Here is a 12,432-nt window from a genome sequence, read left to right as displayed (position 1 = left end):
TATATCAAAGCGAATTTTCCCAAGAACAGAACCGGAAGTGTGCATGGTGAGTATTTGCTCTTATTGCAAATCATTGCTCTAAAACCAAGTTACAAATGTATTAAAAGCTTTGCTTGTCTTGCAAAACGCTCTCAAACCAAGTTACTCATAATCCTAGGTTCCACTGTAGTTTCTTTGTCATTTACTAAATGTGTATGTTGTGCAAAGTATGAAGATTACATATATCTTTTAAACCCCAAACTGTCTTATATAAGTACAACCTTCAGGGAAAGATGGGGCTAATGCTGTACTGCCAAATAAACTCCAGTTGGCAAAGTAGACATGTGATGTTTTATTAAGTCAATGCATTTCAGAGATCTATGTCTCCTTCATCAGGGCAAGAAATCACATTTCTTGTCCTGATGATGAAGGAGACATAGGTCTCTGAAATGCGTTGACTTAATAAAACATCATGTTCCTACATTGCCATTTGTAATTTCTTTGACAGCACAGCATTAGCCCCTTCTGTCCCTGAAGTTTGATTGCCTCTCTACATGGGGCTGTGGCAGCCATTTTTACATGTGCAGTTCAGTGGTTGTGGCTTCTCACAACCCGTCAAGGTGAGCCTTATTGGATTCATATCTTCTGGTTTACAAGGATAAGACCCTATTGTGCTTCTTTTCTTCGAATGTAATATGCTGGTACAACACACACATACAAGACCAACACAATTAAAAATAAAAATGTATGCCCCAGATTACCAACATGACAGATTAAAAATAACCCAATAGTACCTGTTTTTCGGTTGGGACATTCCAAGTACCAGAAACTGTAAACCATCTAGGATTCGATAAAAAAAATTGAATGTTTTGTTATTTCAGCAGAAAAGACTAAAGAATGTCAGTAATGTATTGTCAAAATGTATAGACTAGGAGGGTCTGAACAGTAACCACTTTACCCTCTTCCCATCTCGTGGCATTATAGTAAGTAATAGTGAACATATTGTTCCAGTAATCTGCAGTAATATTTTGATGAAGTGGTTTTGTGAGTTTAAAAGCAGAGCCAAAATCACTCAAGAGTGCCTGCTGTATTACACAGCTGACAGTCTGCTCTAACAGCTGGGATCAGAGATTTGCTATTTAACAGTAGAACCTAAGAGGTTTTCTAGCAGGGGGCTCCCTTTGTATCCTACTAAATTCTTTGTGCTATTTATTATTAAAGGAAAATAAAAAAGACCCGGACTTTCAGTCATGCGTACTATGAAGCCAGATGTACGCGTCCTTGTTTCAAACGGTGTAGTGCGCATGACCGGAAATCATGGGACGTTCCGATCGTGCGCACAGAGCCGAGAACCAGTGGTGGCAGATGAGGTGAGCCCGACCATGCCTCAGACGCTACGCATTCATTAGCATGTTAGTACACCCACAAGGGCATGCTAACATGCTACGGGGGCTGACTAGACAGGGGAAGTAATGCCCTTGTGACTAGTTGCTGGCTTCATTAGCATATAATAAAAGATCTGTAGAAATACTTTTTCTAAAGATCTCTTTATCTATGCAAGTGTATATAGGGACGGTTAGGCAGGGATTAGCAATATGAGCCCAGAACTGCTCGTGGTTCACGGTGCACATTGCACCTGACAGGTTCCCTTTAAGGTTAGATATTGTAATTAAACAATCAATAACATAAACGCAACTTTAAAGACTTAATTTCAGCCCCTACTTCACATCATCAGTGCAAGATGCCTATCATTATTGTTTCTTAAATGAGTCTTCCTTTAATTGTTTTTTTGCGCACTTTTTTGATAACTGATTATTTTAAGCACTTTAACAACTGTTCCGCACAACACTCCATCTACAAGGAATTTAATAGGGTTTAATTACTAGGCACTGTATGCTAAAGGCAAAAAAACCTTGCTCATCTGAGATACATTCAGTTTATAGTTTAAATGATGCATCTACATTGAATTTTAATCAGGAATATACGAATCCTAGGCAGAGTTATGGGCAATTATAAATTTAGACATCTCATTAGCAATTTATTCTCAGCACAGATCAAAAGTTGTAAGCTATAAATTAACCAGCTATTCTTTTATGCAAAGATAAATGTGTACGTACAGTGTATACAAAATTTACTGCTACACAATCTGTCTGCACAACATAAACTATCCTGCACGCCAGCACTCTGAATCATCATTGTAAATGGCATAAGATGAGACATTTTCTTGCTAACCTCCTCCTTAAATTTTAGTAGGCTTTGTTTCCTTCAAAGCTTCACTATATCAATTTTTTCAAAGATAAACATTAGAGGTTGTCCTATAAAGTAATAAAATTAATGCTTCTAAACGTTACCATTACACACTTCATCTTCTATAGGTAACAAAACGTAAATTGCATTTTACTGAATAATTTACCACGGTTCTATCTGCTTTCATAGGAATGTGTCATCAACAAATGACGTATCGTTTAAATCACGCTTCTATGTTAAATATAGTTTTTTTTAAATTGGGTTGATGTTCTCCATATAAATGTAATGTTGATCAAAAGTTTTAAGAAGGTATGTAGAAAATGCTGCACAGTATGAATGCTTTTAAAAATAGAAATGGTGATGGCTTATTTTTATCAATTAACAAAAGGCAAATTGAAAGAATAAGAGAAATCTAAATCGCATTAATATTTGGCGTGACCATCTTTTGCCACAAAACATTAAATCTTCTAAGTATACTTGCACAAAGTCAAGGATTTGGTAGGATTATTGTATGCAATCATACCAAAAAGGTGAATATGATGATCATTTTCATGTATAATTTGAAATATAGTCATTAGCTGAAACAGCAACAGCTGCGTTGGAGGCTTAAAACTGGGTGAGGAATAATCAAACTCTGCTACTAAAGTGAGGTTGTGGAAGACAACATGTCACAAGTCATAAACCATGGCAAGACTGGGTACAACTCAGACACAAGGTAGTTACTGTCACGCGGTACAAAGGCTAGTAAGACGTAGTACAGTGTATTCTCCACTAGGTGGCAGTAGAGTAGTGAAAGAGAGACAAAGAAACACTGTAACGGAAAGGCACCTAAAGTACAGCAGAGTAACTTCAGCAGGCAGTTCAAAGGCAAAGCACCAGGGGGCAACAGAATAGTCAAACAGTCAGGGTCTGGCCAGGAGAGTCGAGTTACTGCAAAAGGAGGATCAATATCAAGTCAGAAAACAGAACCGAGTCGCAAGCTGGGAGATCAGGTATGCAGAGGGAAACACAAACAACAGACAGGAGAGGGAAGTCAGGGACCGGGACAGGCAGACGAATGGGGGAGGGTCAAAGTCAGGACACAGTAGCTGGGAGGCAGAACAGATCAGGAACATTCACCAGAGCCAGTATACAAGCTGCAAGGCAAAAATATCACTGGCACTGAGCCATAGATGAAGAGGCAATATATAGCATCCTGGGATCCAAAACGAGGCAAGGGAAGTTAACCCCTGACATGTCCAGGCCAAAGCTCGGTCTAACCAGCAGCAGGGAAAAGCTGGCCTGGATTATGAGTGTTACACTACATCAGCAAGGTCTCATCTAGGAAAAGATTTTAAACCAGACTGGTCTCAAATTGTCAATCAAAACAATTCCATATGAAGTCACTGTATCAAAACATATACAGTGGTACCTCGCTTAACGAGTAACCCACTGAATGAGAATTTCGCTTAACAAATTTGTAACCCGCTTTACGAGAAAGCTTTGCTGTACAAGCGAAATTCGCACTGTGACCCGCACTTGCAGTCCACACAAACACACACATGTACGCACAAACACACACAAACACACACGCACGCACATACAGTATTATGCTCACCTTACCTTCAGTTCCACCGCCGGGCTCATGGTTCTTGTAGTTCCCGGGTACATCGTGACGTCCTCGCGGCGAACTACAAGACCCAGGAGGCCGGCGATGGAACAGAAGGTAAGGTGAGCATATAATATAACATAATATGTGAACCTTCCATTTCATCGCCAGCCTCCTGGGTGCTGTAGTTCGCCGCTGCGTTCCAGTCCACGCTGTGTATCTGCATCCATAGCGACAAGGGAGGAACTTCCTGTCACCGCTAATGAAAGGCAGCGCGCTAGCCAATCAGAGGCAAGCGTCTCTGCCTTTGACGTCAGCACTCTGGCCAGGAAGTTCCTGCCTCGTCGTTATGGTAACGCGATACACAGCCCGGCCCCGTACCAAAGAACAGCAAGTCCCAGGAGACCAGCGATGGAACGGAAGGTAAGGTGAGCATGTAATATGTGCGTGTGCATGCGTGCATGTGTGTTTGTGTGTGTTTGTGTGAGTTTGTGTGTGTTTGTACTTGTTTGTGTGTGTGTGGAATGACAGAATAGGGGACAAGGATGGGACTTTTAACAACGAATCGTCTGCATTGCAATGATTTCCTATGGGAAATCTTGCTTTGCTGAACGAGTAACTTGGTTAACAAGCACACTCCCAGAATGGATTGTTCTCGTTAAGTAAGGTTCCACTGTAAATCCAAAATCCCTATAGAAGTGTAGGCAAACTACACCAAAAGGGGGATAGTGACAAATACAATATAGGTGGATAAAAGATCATTTTTTATTAACATTTATATTAAAAACAGTTCATGCATTAAATATTGAATATTAAATACAGACAGAGATAAACTCTTGCAGCAGCAAAGCAGGTGAGAGTACAAATAAAACCATGTATAATACCACATATCACAGATAGGGCTTGAATAAAGGGCATAAAAATGCAGCAAATAAAGTGAGTGAAAAGGATTTTGGTTTTTAGGTAATGTGTTATACATGAAGTGTGCAAGTGCAAAAAAAATAGTAATAGATATACAGGTGTCTCAGTGCAATGAGAGATCAAACCTGTGCAGGACCAGATAAAGACAATCCTAGTGGGAGCCAATGGTATGATCATACAATGTAAATACAAGCTTACTACCTTGGTAAATGGTCAGCTGATCCTGCGTGCTGCCGACCACAATGCATTAGTGCCTTCTGAGAAAGTCACAGCAGATGAAACGCGCATCAGGTCAGCAGCACGCAAAATCAGCATACCATCTACCAAGGTAGTAAGCTTGCATTTACATTGTATGTGTATATTGTGTGTCTCTATCACTATCTCTGTCTGTATTTAATATTCAATATGTATTGCATGAACTGGTTTTAATATAAAGTTCAATAAAATCTTATATTTTATGCACACATCTTGTTTTCTTCCTTTTGGTGACATTTGCCTACACTTCTATGAGGATTTTAAATTTATAAGGTTTCAAATTATGCTGTTGAAAGGGAACCCTCTTTTATCATTCCTCCTTCATTCAAATTTTGCAACAACGCCATTAATGCTGTTGGCGACACATGCAGATTGCTATTGAGACATTGTCTTCAATAAAATGGTGCTGGAATCAGCGCATGCGCATACTGCGAGATCCGGTGTCATTTTAGTGAACACTCTGTGGAGATGACTATGAGCAATGGCAATGCAAGCGCTGATGTAGAAAAAAATTCAATTTGAGCATGCACTGACGCCATTCATATTTGTCACAAGAGTGTCTTCACTAAAATGGCACCAGAGATCACGGTACTCATATGTGCTAATTGTGGTGCTATTTATTGAAGACAACATCACAATAAAAATACACATGCTGCCAACAGTGGTAATGGCAGCACAAAATGTAAATAAAGAAAAGGAGGCAAGGCAGTTGTAGGAATGATAAAGAGGACCCAACCCACAAAGTCCTCCCCTCTTGATACTCAAGCATGTGCACGTTATTTAGGAATATTTGGACAAATAAAATCTCGGATTTCTCAACGAAAGGTATAATTTTAATCAGCACCCTAGCACCATTATGGTAATGCCTCTAGTTTATAGGGCAAAAAAACCTGCTGGTTTGTTCCCTTCAAGCTATTTTGAAGAAGCACCAATAAATAGCAATCTTGAGGACCAAAGAAGCAGTGATTTTCCAAGGAAACTTAGTGCAGCAGATGAAAGATACATTATGCTTACTTCCCATCCTTGAGACTGTCCAACAGAGTTAACTCAGAAGTGGTCAACCAATTTCTCTTTAGAGAAGTCTGGCTTGGAATGGTCTTCGTAGACGAAATGTGTCTAAAAAGCCATAACATCAACATGGAAATAAGGAAAATCGACTAAACTGTTTATGAAGATATAGAAACTGGAAATCAGAAAAATGGCAGCAAGTGTTCTGAACTAATGACTTAGAATTTGAACTACTTGGATGTACCTGATAGCAGTTTGTTAGCTGAAGGGCTGGAGAGTGGCACAAAATGAGTGTCTGCAGGCAACCGTGTTTCATGGTGGAGGTGTTTTGCATATTTGGGGATGCATTTTAGCAAATGAAGTAAATGATTTGGTCAAAATTAATGTCCTCAATTCTGAGAAATACTGGCAGATACTTATCCATCATCCAATACTATTATTATCTCTCAATTTATTCTCCAGCAGGACAACCTCAAATACCCAGCCAATGTAAATAATAACTATTTTGAGTTTGAAGAATATAAGTGTTCTGGCAGCAATGCTATGACCCCACATAGCCTACAATCTCAATATCATTGAGACTGTCTTAGATTACATGACAAAACAAAAGAATTTTCCCAAGCCTAGATCCACAAGGAATTTGTGGTTAGTTCTCAAAGATGTTTGGAACAACCTCCCTGCTGAGTTCCTTCAAAAACTGTCAGGTTGCATCTTGTGTTGGAGTGGATTTACTTTTGTTTGATAAAGAAAGGGTTAAGCACTTTTCTTTTTGGCTGAGATTACTCTTAAGCCTGCTTTACACCTTACAATTAAGCATATGATATCGTATGCGATGTGACACGCCTCCATCGTATGTGCGACACGTTCATTTTGTTGACCGTGTCGCACAAACGATTATTTGCCGTCACACGCACTTACCCTTCCATACGACCTCGATGTGGGCGGCGAACATCCACTTCCTGGAGTGGGAGGGACGTTCGGCGTCACAGCGACGTCACATGGCAGCCGGCCAATAGAAGCGGAGGGGCGGAGATAAGCGGGACGTAAACATCCCGCCCACCTCCTTCCTTCCGCATTGTCGGCGGGATGCATGTAAGCTGCAGTTCATCGTTCCCGGGGTTTCACACACTGCGATGTGTGCTGCCTCGGGAACATTGAACAACCCGATGTGCAATTTTTAGCAAATGAACGACGTGTATGCGATGAACGGTTTTACGTTCAATCGCACATAGCTGTCACACGCAAATACATCACTAACGATGCCGGATGTGTGTCACTTATGACAAGACCCCGCCGACACATCGTTAGATATGTTGTAGCGTGTAAAGCCCACTTTAGCCTTTATCACAGCTGCAGTATCTTGTCATTATACCCTTCTGCTATATTTACCCACTTATAGATTTACTCCATGTCAGTGATAGATCTTCTGTACTGACCACATTGAAGGAACCAGTTTCTGGAGAAGCTGAGGTGTTGTTTCAGTTACAGCTGTGAAGTTTCCTGCTGAAGAAACCAAGGAGTGCTTTTTATTGTATCCTTCCTCACCCGTTTGTCTTGCCTTCCTTGTGTTGTTTTATTGTAGCAGTTGGACTAGTGTTCTCACTTACGTACACACTCGTCAGAATGAGTTAAGGGTCAGCGAGGGCCTAGGCACGTGACATGGCACTGGGGGAAAGAACCCATCTAAGGCTATTAGCAAGTGCAGGGATCTGCCCCATATAAGTTTGAGGTGGTGACCCCTCTTTTTATCACCAGGGACTTCCTTTACATCTTCCTTGGTTCTCTCTCTCTGTGTTGTGCTACACACTGGGCGTCACTCGCCCCAGAGTAATAAAACTGTGTGCAAGTGTACGAGGAAAAATTTAAGCTGTTTTCAAGGGAAACAGTAGTCACACTGGTCAAAATTATGTAAACATCTGCTTCTGCAGTGGTTTTCCTTGTTTTGTTGGAAATTGCACAGCAGATTCAGACTGAAGGACACAAAAGGAGGAAGAAGCAGCAGACATGGTTGATTTGTCGGCCTGTGGCTAGATAGGCCCATTAGTTCGCATAATAGTGTAGTAAGATTCCCACAGTAATGCATGTTGCTTGCGCATGTACCGGTTCATGCATGTAGTAGTCAAATAATTTTAATTTTTGCCTCTACAGAGTCGTTTTTTACAATGTTTGCAAATAACAAAAGTTGAGTCATCCTTTACAGCCTCAAAAAAGACCCAAGATAGGCAACCCTTCCTGCAAACTGCAGTCCTGTGACCGCTGCCTGGCCACAATTGTGGCTGAGGTTGCAGTGCTTCTCATGGTTGCATCACTAGGTATTTGTGCTGGAATCACCAACCTAACCTCCTTGTCTTCCTCCTCCTCATCTGCTGAGCTACTCAACTGTGTTTCTCTTGGTTCATGTCAAGTGGAATCTACAACTTCATCATCAGGCGCTATGTTGTCCCACTCCTTCTCTTCCTGACTTGACATCACAGAACAGTATGTGTGCACCTCAGGTATCTGAGTCTCAGTCATTATCATAACCTCCAGTCCAGGGGATTAATATACGTTGATGAGGGTCGTGATCTTGCTTGGACCCTACTTTGTCCGGGCCAGGATGCAACTGACAAAGATTTTGGGCATCGGTGCAGATGCTTTCCTCCTCTTCAGTCTAAGAATCTTTGGAGCAGACCTCTGATGACAATAGGATAGAATGTATGATTAGATTAGCAGACTCGCCCATGTGTGGTTCCCCACAGTCAGTTTGCCAATTGGAGATTTGTGATGCAGGGGAAACAAGTGTAATTTGGGTGGCACATCTGAGGAATGATTTGTGTGTGATGGTGAGGAGCAGGAAGAGGCGAAGAGACCACTTGCAATCCACTCTAGCACATGCTGTTTATCAGCCTCATTTCAAATTTGAAGCGATATGTGGCTGCAAAAGAAATCTACTGGAGTAAGCTGTCCAGTATCGGAAGTTGTGATTATTTCTTTTGGGATAGTATGAGACAGTGTTTGCTTAGTAGAGCTTTCATTGACATTTATTTTTTGCCTGAGATGGCAATATTGTGAAAGCACTAAAAAGTACCAATACCTAGAAACATGGTTCAAGGCAAAATTTGGAGCAGCTACTGAAAAGTGCCAAGACCTATTTAGATATGTCACAAGCAAATTTAGAAATTTAGAACAAGCACTACTAAGTAACAATACCTAGAAATGTGGTTCACTGGGTAATTTGGAGCAGGCAGTAATAAGTAGCAATGCCTATTTAGATCATTCACTGGCAACTCTTTAGCAGGCACTCACAAGTAACAATCTTTATTTCTATCATTCATGAAATGCCGATTTGTGGCACACACCTTTCCCTACACTGCACACTGCACATCCCTATTCTACACTATCGCTTTCCTATCTATCTCAACTACCTATCATTAAACCCCAAGCTAAGCTAATTGTCTAGCAGCGTTGGTGGCAGCACCTTCCCTAATCTTTAACATTCATAAAATGGTGCCAACACCATCTGTCCTCATTTTATAAGAAATGAGAACATGCGGCATTGTGTCAGATCATTGTGGATATTTGCTGTACCATGATTGGCTGTAGGAAAATCACAAATAAAGTGAAGAAAAAAAGGCTTCTCCTGAGTCCCCATACCCTCCACTCATTAAACACATCCCCCATGTACATCATACAGCATCACAATCCTATCCAAAAGCATAACGCGATCAGTTATCGAACAAAAGCGAAATTTGTAGACTTTTGGGGAAAGTGCTCGAGCTACCGAGCCTGAGCCAAACATGCTTGGGCTCATACCGAATTTGAAATTGGCGAACCTTTATCAAACTGGTTCGCTCATCTCTAACCAGAAGTTCAGAAGATGTGTACATTACCCATCTTCTGAACTTTCGGGCATGCACAGTGTGCCTTATGAAGCTGGGAATCATCCATCTTGCTTCTAAGGCGCACTGACTATGCCGAAATGAGCCTGCATGTGCAAGATTTCCATTAGCTTGCAGTGACACCATTTCGTGGAAATCATGTTATCACACCAACAGGGGTGTGATAACATGGAAAGAGGGCCGACTAGTCTGCTACCGGCTTCTAGGGCATAAGGGACCTGACAGGTTCCCTTTAACATCTGCAAGGGAGTTCTACGAGTATGTTGTTTTGTTGTTTGTGTGTTCTGTGTGTTTACAGCCTGATACTACTTGCATTTAGCCATTACCTGGTAGTTCGTAGAGGTGTAGTTCACAATGAGCTCTGTGTACATATATATTTCTATATTTCTGCTAACCTTGATAGAATAAACATGTTAATATATATTGAAGATTTTTGAGCACTACTTTTATCAGTTGACACCTTTGTCTACCGCCTCCACATAAGAAAAAAGCGATGTAGAGGAAGAAACTATTTCTATGAATTATAGTGGTGGAATAATAATTATCCAATGTTTATTTGTAAATCTGGATGCGAAATAAAACTATCACATTGTTATAAAGGGACAGGATGTGAAAGAATGGTAACCATGGAGTCTATTCTGTATGTATATGCAAAGCTGTGCACACATCTATTCAATTCACTTTGTGATCAGTAACTATTAGATAGAACAGTGTATTTATTCCACCTTGAACTGAAAGACTGAGACAAGTAAATCTTTGTTTCTTTCTCTTTTCTTTATTTTTTATCTTTGCAATCAAAGCTCACTCAAGGCCAAAACTGCTGTGACAATTGTCCACTGTTTGAACAAATTGTAACATTTTCTACATAAGCGTATTATTCATATAATTAGATTAGTGTATTTTGTCTATAAATTTTATTGACTGATGAAATCATAAAATCATAGAATGATAAAAAGTGCTGGAAGAGACAGTAAGCGCAAATGTTGTGTTATCCTAAAACACTGTCATAAAAGGTGTTGTAAGGGTAGACTCACCTGGTGTGGTTGTGATAGTCACAACCGCTTCAAATTTAGAGAGAAAAAGGTTAATAGACCGCGCTGCCGTAGAAAAGAGTATCTATATAGAAGGAATGATTTTATTTGTCTATGCGTTTCAAACTCTTATGGCTTCTTCCTTAGGACAAATCATATGGAAGAAGCCACAAGGCTTTCAAACGCGTAGACAAATAAAATCATTCCTTCTACATGGATCCTCTTTTCTATGGCAGCGCGGTCTATTAACACTTTTCTCTCTAAATTTGAACTAGAATAAAAGAGTTGGAAGGGACATTTTGGATCATTGTGTCCAACCCCCTGCTCAATGCAGGATTCACTAAACCATCTCAGGCAGATGTCTGTCCAGCCTCTTTTGAAGATTTCCATTGAGGGAGAACTCAGCACCTCTCGTGGCAGCCTGTTCCACTCATTGATCACCCTCACTGTCAAAAAGTTTTTCCTAATATCTAATCTGTATCTTATCCCTTCCAATTTCATACTATTGCTTCTCGTGTTTCCATATGCTAATGAGAATAAGGATGATCCCTCTACAGTGTGACAGCCCTTCAGATATTTGTGGACCTCTCGGTCTCCTCTCATTCTTCTTTTGTAAGCTATATATTCCAAGATCCTTTAGGCATTCCTCATAGGACATAGTTTGCAGTCCACTCATCATACTGGTAGCTCTTCCCGCAAAAGAACATTGTATTCATGTCATGGGAAAAACTCATAAGGAATGGAGGGAGCTCAGGAGCTGCTCTCCCTCCACATGGAGCAGATAACAGCTTTGTTACATAGCCGACATCTGTCTCTAAGGCCTAAAGGTACCGTCACACTAAGCGACGCTCCAGCGATCCCACCAGCAACCTGACCTGGCAGGGATCGCTGGAGCGTCGCTAAATGGGTTGCTGGCGAGCTGTCACACAGGCAGATCTCACCAGCAACCAGTGACCAGCCCCCAGCCAGCAGCGACGCGTGTAAGCGATGCAGCGCTTGGTAACTAAGGTAAATGTAAATATCAGGTAACCAACCCGATATTTACCTTAGTTACCAGCTCACACTGCTTAGCACTGGCTCCCTGCACTCCTAGCCACAGTACACATCGGGTTAATTACCCAATGTGTAGTCTAGCTATGTGTGCAGTGAGCAGGGAGCCGGCACTGGCAGCGTGAGAGCGGCGGACGCTGGTAACGAAGGTAAATATCGGGTAACGAAGGAAAGGGCTTCTTGGTTACCCGATATTTACATTGGTTACCAGCGTCCGCTGAAGCCGGCTCCCTGCTCACTGCACATTCAGTTGTTGCTCTCTTGTTGTCACACACAGTGATGTGTGCTTCACAGCGGGAGAGCAACAACTAAAAAAAGGTCCAGGACATTCAGCAACAACCAGCGACCTCACAGCAGGGGCTAGGTTGTTGCTGGATGTCACACACAGCAACATCGCTTGCAAGTTGTGCCTCAGCAGCGATGTTGCTAGCGATGTTGCTTAGTGTGACGGTACCTTAAGACAAACGGTGTGAGT

General features: G+C 41.4%; 1 protein-coding gene across 2 annotated transcripts in view; it reads left to right on the top strand.

The window, feature by feature from the left end:
- ANXA10 (annexin A10) overlaps positions 1-12,432 on the top strand; it is a 128,903-nt gene that overhangs the window by 17,029 nt on the left and 99,442 nt on the right. The gene's annotated exons all lie outside the window — the stretch shown is intronic.

The sequence above is a fragment of the Anomaloglossus baeobatrachus genome, chromosome 1, assembly GCF_048569485.1.
Source record: "Anomaloglossus baeobatrachus isolate aAnoBae1 chromosome 1, aAnoBae1.hap1, whole genome shotgun sequence".
Taxonomy (NCBI): domain Eukaryota; kingdom Metazoa; phylum Chordata; class Amphibia; order Anura; family Aromobatidae; genus Anomaloglossus; species Anomaloglossus baeobatrachus.
Note: the sequence above shows the minus strand (reverse complement) of the source record. Positions and strands in the feature narration are given on the sequence as shown.